The 10,767-nt window shown below is 37.0% G+C and overlaps 1 long non-coding RNA gene and 1 pseudogene across 1 annotated transcript; both read left to right on the top strand.

The window, feature by feature from the left end:
* The first annotated feature begins 3,397 nt into the window (after window positions 1–3,397).
* On the top strand, window positions 3,398–4,326 carry LOC145575119 (putative mitochondrial protein AtMg00310 pseudogene; annotated as a pseudogene).
* A 71-nt stretch (window positions 4,327–4,397) lies between these two features.
* Window positions 4,398–10,557, top strand: LOC145576151 (uncharacterized). The gene is made up of 2 exons (XR_014098333.1): window positions 4,398–4,909; window positions 10,166–10,557. It is a non-coding gene; the product is annotated as an uncharacterized LOC145576151 (long non-coding RNA).
* The last annotated feature ends 210 nt before the right edge of the window (window positions 10,558–10,767 follow it).

The raw sequence follows: 10,767 nt of genomic DNA, 5'->3' as shown, positions 1-10,767 counted from the left end.
TGTCTTTATTCCCTGAGTATGAGGTTCGAAATTTTCCCATTTACAGCTCGGATCATGCGCCAATCATGGTGTATTTGAAGAAGAAAACTGATTGTGATATGAATGGTAAGAGCTTCAAGTTCGAACCATTATGGCTGTCAAGGGAGGACTGTGGGGAGATCGTTGATAGAAGTTGGAATGCTAGTTTGGAGACCAAAATTGATCGAAAGATTGCTCATTGTGGTGAGGATCTGAGCTCGTGGGCAAGGAAGGCTTTTGGGTCCGTCAAAAAGAAAATCAAAGACACTGTAAAAAGGCTTAGAGAACTGAAAGAAGGGGCTATGGATGGCGCAACTCTTGAGCTATGCAAAAACCTCTCCGAGCAACTTGATTCTCTCTACATGCAAGAAGAGTCGTTTTGGTTTGATAGGGCCCGTGCAAATGAGCTTAGAGATGGGGATAAAAACACTAAATATTTCCACCACAAGGCTAGTCAAAGAAAAGTAAACAACCGAATCAATGGGCTGCTTGATCCGAATAGGACTTGGCTTTATCAACGGGTTGCTTTGGAGCGACTTATTGAAGCGTACTTCGGGGATCTTTTTGCTACAAGCTCTCCTACTAGTTTTCAGGGGGCTTTGGAGGGCATAGAGGAAGTGTTGTCGGATATGATGAATGAAGAGCTGAATAGGGAACCCACAGGCGAGGAAATCAAAGCTGCTCTTTTTCAGATGCACCCCGATAAGGCACCCAGACCCGATGGTATGCATGTGTTATTTTTTCAGAAATTTTGGCATATTATTGGGAATGATATTATTTCTTTAGTGAAAAAATGGTGGAAGGGGGAGGCGGATTTAAAAGAAATTAATAATACTTGTGTGGTTCTTATTCTGAAGTGTAAAGACCCGAAGTTGATTTCTGAGTTTAGGCCGATTAGCTGCTGCAATGTAATCTATAAAATTGTTTCGAAGGTGTTGGCCAATAAACTGAAAGGGTTTTTAGGGGAGGTAATGACACAAAATCAGAGTGCCTTTGTTCCGAAGCGTCTTATCACTGACAATGCTATTGTTGCTTTCGAGATTTTCCCTAACATGAAGAGGGGTGGTGGAGGAAAGGAGGGGAACATTGCCTTGAAACTCGATATGAGTAAGGCATACGATCAGGTGGAGTGGATTTTTTTGGAGTTGGTAATGGAGAAGATGGATTTTTCCAGTGAATGGATAGGTCGTATTATGGCTTGTCTAGAGAGCGTTAATTTTTCATTTAAAATTAACGGGAAGATTTCAGGCTCCGTTACTCCAACTAGATGGTTGAGACAGGGTGATCCCATTTCTCCATATTTGTTTCTGCTTTCAACTGATGCGTTTTCAACATTATTGAATAAAGCGGCAACAAATAACCTCATTCATGGGGCCAAAATTTGTAGAGGAGCCCCTAGAATGTCTTATCTATTTTTTGCCGATGTGTAGACACCCAATAGTGTCTCCCCAAAACCAAACCCAGTGATGAATACCTTTCGCAATGAATCATAATCGAATGAAGTGAAAGTGTGAAAGGTCTAGTGTTGCGGTTAGTTTTTATTAAAAATCTTTCTTTCTGTTTTCGAAACCTATTCTATTTTATGAAAATAGCCAGTCCAGTTTGGTTTGGTCCATGATAAGGGTCCAATAATGGTGTAGTTGGATATGGCTTTAAAAGAGCTTTCCAACGATATATTATAAGCCCAATTCCGATGAATAATGAGGAAGTTATGGCCAAAATACTAAACTGGGCCCGATTTGGTTTTTACATACGGCCCAATGATCTAGAGGAGGGTCTAGTGTTAATTATCATTCCTAAAGCTATTAGGATTGATTATAGTCTTCTAGAATTATCTAGAAGGTTCTCTTAAATCCTAATGGAATTAGGATTGATAATTATGTTTTTAGAGTTTTACTCGGATTAAAATAAGTGTTTTTATGAAAATACGATTTTACCCTTAAACACGGATTTTACGACTTAATTATATTGAGAAGTGGATTCCGTGTGGAAAACGTGTTAAATTCCATTGCACCGCCTGACGACATGTTTGTCGTCTGGCGCTGTAGTGCAGCGCCTGGCAATGCACCCTGTCACCTGGCGATGCACTTGTCGCCTGGCGACAGGATGTGTTTTACTCCTTTTGAAACTCTAACTCTTTTCTATCGGATTCCGGACTATTTTCTTATAAATATATAGGGTATTTGGAGCTCCGTTTTCAGATAACCAAAATCATCACAACTCTCTCTCTTTTCTCTCTTGAGCAATATAACTTTCTTTCTCTCTCTTTCTAAGCCAACCCTTTTGCAAACACAATTATGCCCTCATTAGTTCTAGACACACCTAGCCCAGTTTGAAGTTGCCTTCGCCCTATACGTGAAAGGTTGATACTTTATGAGGGTTTGGACCCAAATCCAGTTTAAACTTTTTAACTCTTTCTTTCAATTCTTTAATTTAATTCTTTGATTTATTATTTTATTAAAGTTTACTAACGCGTAATTTGTTATTAGAAAGAGGCACGAGGCATCAAAGTAAGTAATTAGCTTACCTCCTATTATTTCGATGTAGAAAGCATGTTTAGATTTGATTAATTCCTAGTATCATGTTAGGATGTTATTTATTGCTTTCTAGTATCATGTTTAGGGTGCCTTTTATTCTTTCTAATGTCATGTTGATATCATGTTAGTACCATTTTAGGTTTACAGCTTTGATCTTTAATGTTTAGTGACATGCTAGGGTTTCTTATTAATCTTGTTAGTATCATGCCTAGGATCTTGCTATTATTATTAAGCTTTATTATGATTATGATCATGATGATTGTTATTATTATTGTTGATATCATGTTGCTTGATATTATTATATTATTGTTATTGTTTGATCACGCCTTTTATGCAAGTTTAAAGGGAATTTGTACTTTAAATCACGCTTAATAAGATAATTAATAATTTGGTTTAGGCTAATATGGTTTTAATTCAAGTGATCGCCAATAATAGATTTGTTTGTGCATTAATATTCAACCAACATAGATTAAACAAGTTTAAGGTTAACCTAATGATTGTATGTTAGTCAGAAAGCGCACATGAATACAAGTAGAATAAAGAAGAGGCCTATTATAGGGCGGGTTCTTTCTATTTAGATTGGATTCGTACCCTCATCCCCGAACACCAGTCATGGTTCTAGACCTATTAGATTTGACGATCTCATGGATCGTTAAGGGGTATAACCTTCACCTCGTGAACGGTTTACAAGTTCCTAAAACTTGTTGGCGACTCTTCTGCTCTTGTTTTCTTCCCTTTGGACGCCATCATACTTAAGTGTATGATCACAGTGGGGTTCAAGTTTGGGATAATGCTTGAAATATTCCCTATACAATGACAATATTCTTTTTTCTAGAGCTAATATGCAAGAATGCTCCGTTATAGCTGACATTATCAGCAAGTATAAGAGAGCATCGGGTCAGAAAGTTAATCTTAGCAAAACTGATGTATCTTTTAGCAAGAATGTTAATGCTACTCGTAGGGAGGAAATTATTGAGATTCTTGGAGTACAGGAGGTTAAAAAACATGAAAAATATTTGGGCCTCCCTATAATTATTGGCATATACTTAAAAGAGAGATTATGGAAGAAGCTTCAAGGGTGGAAGGAGAAATTACTCTCTAAACCGGGGAAGGAAATTCTCATTAAAGTTGTAGCCCAAGCGATCCCGACATATATGATGAGTATTTTCAAGATCCCTGATACTTTAATTGATGAGTTTCACTCTCTTCTAGCGAGATTTTGGTGGGGGTCCACGGATACAGGGAGGAAAATGCATTGGCAGAGGTGGGATTTACTTTGTCAACCGAAGGGTAAAGACGGGTTGGGATTTCGTGATCTTCGGTATTTCAACCAAGCGCTACTAGAAAAACAATTTTGGAGGCTCCACCATAATACTGATACTCTTCTTCACAAGATACTCAAGGCTAAGTATTTCAAAAATTGTGATGTTTTGGAATCATGCGTGGGTTTTGACCCTAGCTACGCTTGGAGGAGCATGTGGGGAGCAAGATCCTTGCTTCTCGAAGGGTTGAAGTGGAGAGTGGTTAATGGCAGCGCAATTAATGTGTGGAATGATGCGTGGCTACCTGGTAACACGTCCGTGTTGGTCCCGACACCTTATGTGGATAGTGACTTAAATCTAAGGGTAATTGATTTAATTGATCATGGTAGCAACTCTTGGGATGTAGAGATGGTGAACACAACATTTATTGCCTCTGAACATGATGCAATTCTGTCCATTCCCCTCTCAAATAGATGTCCGAGGGATACAATGTTTTGGTGGCCGAATAAGAATGGTGAATATAGTATTCGCTCGGGCTATTGGTTTGGTAAATCTGGTGGCTTTCTTGAGGTTGATAGTACATAGGATGTGGTGTGGAAACTAATATGGAACATGGAGGCCCCCCCAAAGCTTAGACACTTCATGTGGAGGGCGAGCAAGGGTTTCCTTGCGGTGCGTGAAAGGTTTGCCTACCGACACATTCTAGAAGATAAGATGTGTGTATTTTGTAGGAATGGTGATGAGTCTATTCTCCATACTCTGTTCCACTGCTCTGCCGCAAGAGAAATATGGGCCGTGAGCAATTTTAGAGAGCTCCTCACTCAAGCACCTGATGACAACTTCTCCACAAGACTCCTTTGGCTGAAGGATAATGTGTCGAGGAAGAACTGAAGAGTATTGCTACTCTCTGTTGGGTTGCGTGGACTTGTAGAAATAAGGCAATTTTTGACACCGAAGCTTTTGATCCGATTGTTATTGCAACAGGTATGTCGAAGTTGGTCTGCGAATATAATAGCTACACCGAGAAAGTCCACCCTCCCGTTGCTCGTTCTGCCCCATCAGCTGCTGTTCACTGGCGCAAACCACCCCAAGGTATCATTAAAATAAATTGTGATGCTTATGTTAGTGATGTAACTTAAATTAGGGTGGTTGCTAGAGATGATAGTGGACGTATTGTTGCGGCTGCTGTAAGAAGGGGTGTTGATGGCTGGTCTGTGGAGATTGCCGGGGCTGCTGCAGTGGTGTTTGGACTGAAGATTGCTAGAAGATTGGGATATGCAAGAATACAAGTGGAGAGTGATGTTCTAAGTGTGGTTTCGAAAGTAAAGCAGAAGGCTAAAGGCTGCTCACCTTTCTTCCTAATGATTGATGATATTTTAGCTCTTTCTTTGTCTTTTAATTGTTTTTCTATTTCTCATGTTAAGAGGTCGGGGAATACAGTAGCCCACTTCGTGGCTAGGTGGGATACTAGAAATTGTGATGAATTTGTTTGTGTTGGTCCGTTTCCGCAAAGCCTTTTGACTTTAGCGGAGCTTGATATTTCTTAATAATACTCCCCGGTTCTTTTTAAAAAAATAAATAGACATAGATATTGGTAGCTAATTATACACATTTTTTTTGAACAAATTAATACACATTTTTTTAAATTTTTTTTTGAATAGTAAATACACATTTTTTTAGCTTCCACTCTAAACGTATAAGCTTAATGAATTATACAACCTTAATATATTTAATCTAACCATCATTTTTAGTATATTTTTAATAACATAGTAAATATTACATTATGATGTAGCATTAAATAATAACCAAAACAAAAGATAAAAAAAATATAGAAAAATTACTAATCAACCACCGTGCAACCTGCGGGCACTAATCTAGTTACTATACCAAACACCCCCTAGAGTGACATCATCATATTGAGTCTTAAGACTTATGTTTAAGACTTTTAAGACTTAAGCAAGTTTAGCCCCAAGTTTTTAAGACTTAGAATGACATCATCATATTGAGTCTTAAGACTTATGTTTAAGACTTTTTCCATTTTTTTTCTTAAATCTCAAACAAGTCTCAAGTTGAGTCTTGAAATTCCAAGACTCAACTTAAGACTTGAGTTTGGGACCTACCTCACTTTTATTTTTATTATCCTTTTTTTAACACCTTTCTACATATAATATGTCATATATTTGAGTCTTAGGGCTAAAGTGATATATTTGTGCAAGTTTTAGTAAGTCTTAACAAGAATTCGATGACATCATTTTCAATAGGACCATAAAAAATGATGTCACATCCAAGTCTTAACAAGAATTTGATGACATCATTATAATACACGGTAGTACGTAGTACTGAATTGCTGCCATTACATGCTTTTTTTTTCTTTTTTCTTTTTTTTTTTTTTTACAGTTTAACATTGGAAGATTATACTATTAAACATAATATTACCTGTCAAAATTGTAATAGTATTTGAGTATGGGTTGGGCCTTGGGAGCAGACCTGGTAAAGTTGACCAATATCCGATTATCTGACCCAACACATCCGATTCATATCTGAAAATGCATCGAAAATCTAATGTTTTGAACTAAAATAAAAACCGACCCAAAATAGAGGACCTAATAGAGACTTGATACACGAAGGACCCGAATTGAAAGTGACCCAACACCAAAACTAATTCGAAATAATTTTAAATCTTAGTTTAGTTAATTTATTATTTGTTACTACTTAATATGCTCACAAGTCACAAATGGTCAACAATTTTGTCTTTGAGGCTAAAAATAAAAGTACTTATGAATATTATAATATATAATATATGATGATCAATCTTATTGAAAGCGGCTCAACGTTGACATCAATCCGAGATGATCCGAATTAGAGGACCCAAACCGATATCTCAATTCGATTCACATCCAACCTGATTGATCATCAACTTAAAATGAACCCAAATCCAATTTTACCCGAACTGAACCTGAAACCTCCTCGATTTTTATTTTGTGATTCGACCCAAACGACCCGATTGCCAGGTCTACTTGGGAGTAGCCCGGAGGTAATTGAAAATGTAGTAGCAAACTAGTGACAGGCTTTTGTCTTGCTTTTAGTGAAAACTAATCGCCTAAGGGTTTTTTATTATTTTTTTAATAAAATTGTAACCAGACACCAATGATGAGAATGGGTTCAGGACCCTACTCTAATTTAGGCTGAGAAAGTTTTGTATACGATCGCCTTACCGTGGTAAGACCACTTTTTGTGTGCGTGAGGATAGGCGAGGAGAGAGAAAATTTTATTTGGGAAAGGTGGAGAGAGAGTTTTAACTTTTAAAGTGCTCTTATCATTCCCTAAAAAAAAAAAAGTGGTCTTATCATGATAAGACGAGAACTTGTTATACTACCTCCGTTTCATAAAATCTGCAACAAACAAGCATTCAAATTTCCCAAGGCAAATTTTGGTAAAAGTGTATTAGCAAAAGTAAGGGTAGGTAATTAAGGGTTAAAAAAATTGAAGATTTGATTAAGCCACTTCTGCTCCAGCAACCAAGCCACCCACCAAAATGCCCACCCCATCACCTAGAATGACCACCATACCACCACCAACACCCACATTCTCCACCACAAACATCACCTTCGACACATTTGACCACCCTACCACCACCAACACCCACATACTCCAGCAGCAGGACCACCGCACAACCACCGCGCAAACACCTTTTCTTCCCTAACCACTGTATAACCACTCTCTCACCACCACAAGATCCGAAACATTCCCAAAACCCACCCTACCAACCTCACAACCACCAAAAACCCACCGTGTAACCACCTTCTCACGCACCACCACAAGATCTGAAACCACCAAAAACCCACCGTGTAACCACGTTCTCACGCACCACCACCAAGATCCGAAACCCCCACGCACCATAACCACCAAAAACGCCACCCGCCTAACTCGCAGCCACCAAAACTTACCCCCACACCCACCCCTTAACCACGATCTTTCACCATTTTTGCTTTAGATATAGGATTTCAAGGAGGAGCGGCGAATTTAACAGGGGAAGCAAGGAGCCGGCGGCTTTGATCAGGGGAGGAGAAAGCGTCGCCGGCGACTGTCACGAGTAAGAGGCAACGACTGGATCTAAGTGGTGGTGGTGGAGTGTGTTGCTGGTGGTTGAGAGGGAGGAGAGAGAAAAGTGTGTTGTTGGTGGTTGAGAGGGAGGAGAGAGAAAAGTTGGTGATGTTGGTGGTGGATGTGGGCTATGAGGGAGGAGAGATAATATGGGTTAAGGTTTTATTTATGAATAAATTAATTTACGTTAATAAGTTAATAGGTGGTTTATTGAAGTTAAGTAAGGTATGTTGGTAAATTCACACAAAAAAGTTACTAAATTGGGAAAGTTTTACCTTTGTTGCACATAATATGTAGCTTCCATTTTAGGAAACGGAGGTAGCATGTATTTTGTTCTCATTTTGATAATTGTTTTTTATTTAATCATCAAATGAAGAGCAAACATTAACCTTGGGTTAGTTGGGTGTACAGTACACCCGGGTGTATATAATAGATTCTATGGTAAGATTGTCTTATTTAAAACTTTGTAATTTAGACTATGTTCAATTTAACTTATTTAAGCAGTTAATAGATCATATCAGAAAATATTATATCAGGAAGTATTTTTTAAAATTTATTGTATAAAATTAGATGAATTGCCTCAAATAAACAGTTCATGTTTATTGATGTTATTGTTGTTGCAAATTCTATTCTTAATATTGTGTACTCCCTCCATTTTTAAATATATACTTGCTCCATTTCTCCATGTGTGGAGTTTTAGGAGAAATTGAAGATACTAATAAAATATGAAGGTAGTGGGGTAGATGGAAGAATAAAAAATTGTAAAAAGCAAAAGTAGTTGAGAGAATTAGAGGAGTGAAAATATGAAACTAAGGTCCCGTTCAATTCACCTTATTTTTGCTGAACTGAAATTATTTTTACTGAAATAAAATTATATTTACTGAACTTAAATTATTATTGAACTTAAATTAATTTTATTGAACTTAAATTATTTTTGCTGAACTGAAATTATTTTTACTGATTTTCTATTATAATTCTTCTTTGACATAACTGAATTTTACTGAACTGAACTTATTTTTACTGAACTGAAATTAATTTTACTGAACTGAACTTATTTTTATTGAACTGAAATTATTTTTACTTAATATTATTTTTTTAAGGTGAAGTGAACAGGGCCTAATAAAATACTCCATCCGTTTTTAAATACTTGTTTCACTTTCCTTTTGCTGCCATTTTTAAATACTTGGTCAATTTCCTTAATTGGAAAGTGTAGACACCTAAAAATGTCTCCCCAAAATCAAACCCGGTGATGAACAACCTTTCACCGTCATTATTGGGCGAATTGAGTATTTAATCCCGAGAGTGCTTAAAATCCATGTTCAGTCAAATACAACTCACAAAATAGACTAAATAGTCAACAGATCAGTCCTAATGTTTAGTCAAAGCGTAGTCCAATTCATATTTTAGCCCAAACCCTTTTTAATTCATTCCTATTATTTATTAATTGAGCCTGATTAATGAATAATAAACCTAAATAAGCCTGAAGCACTGTAACGATACCTAAAAATATCGTGCTTAATAATTTAAAATCAGGTTTAAAATGAATTTGGACGTTTTTTAGGCAAATTTGTACACCGCGTGACGATGCCCAGTACCGTGTCACGGTGCACAATTAGGGTTTTTCCGTAGCGCTTATCACTTCTAGGGTTTCGTGGAATACCTTGCTCATTTCCTCTATAAATACCCTGCTGATTTCCTCAGTTCGGGGGCACCAAAAATCATTCTCTCTTCTTCTCTTATACACCAAAATCATTCTCTCTTTCTCTCTTATGCTTTAGCCTAAATACTAGCCTCCCTATCCTCTCAAAATACTTCCCCTAAGTACTCCAAGGAGTCCATACAACACCTGAAGTTTCATACTTAAACCAAGGCGTGAAAGGTAGAATTGACTGAGGGTTTGGACCTAAAGGAAGGCCAAAAATAAGATGGACAATTACACAACCCATGCCTTCCCAAACTGCTATGCAAGATGCTCACTTGAATGCTACTGCTGAACCTAGTAGATAGGGACAACTGGTAAAGTTATTAGAGGTGGCAGGGGTAGAAGAGGTGGATCTAGGGGGGAATTACTCAAGGAAGTGGTGGAAGTACTCAAGGCCGGGGAGGAAGTCAGACTAGGGGAGGTAGAAGTGGTTGTAGGGGTGGAAGAAACAGGGGGAGAAATCAATTAAGTCTCAAGTAACTTAGGTTACAAAAAAAAAAAATGATATGGCTATCACTAAATGACTTCTGATTTTTTTTCAGGTACCTGTTGGAGTAGGTGTTTATACAGCAGCTGATGGATCATCATACTACGGAGTATAATGTAGGCTATATTTAATATTTATTTAAAGTCCCTTATTTTATAGTGTCTTAAGTTCCATTAATATAAGCTAATAAATTTCCAAAATTTGCAACCAACTGGAATGCAAGCAAGTCAGAGCTCAGTGAATGCATCTTCAAGTTCTTAACATCACCTGATTAGAGATTTTGCTAGTTTATTTTTCTATGGCAATTATATGTATTTGATGATTGCCTTTTTTTATTTTGTAGACAATGACTTTGTATTTGATGCATATTTTCTTTGTATCAAATTATATTGAATGACTACGGAACAACTACGCTAAATATCAGTAATGTGGACAATTTTCTAAATATATATATGATAATAATTTCCATTTCAAATATTCATCATTCAATTACATAATAAAATTATAAGCACTACATAATCATCTACATAATCACTGTTACAAGTTTACAACCTATTTCATCAAGTACATAAAAAAACCACGAAGCAATGAGACCCATGAAATTTCTACCACCTTTATGTCTAGATAAAGTACCAGACATGATAGATTTTTGTTTGC

This window comes from Chenopodium album, chromosome 13 (assembly GCF_948465745.1).
Source record: "Chenopodium album chromosome 13, dcCheAlbu1.1, whole genome shotgun sequence".
In the NCBI taxonomy this organism is placed as follows: Eukaryota; Viridiplantae; Streptophyta; class Magnoliopsida; order Caryophyllales; family Amaranthaceae; genus Chenopodium; species Chenopodium album.
Note: the sequence above shows the minus strand (reverse complement) of the source record. Positions and strands in the feature narration are given on the sequence as shown.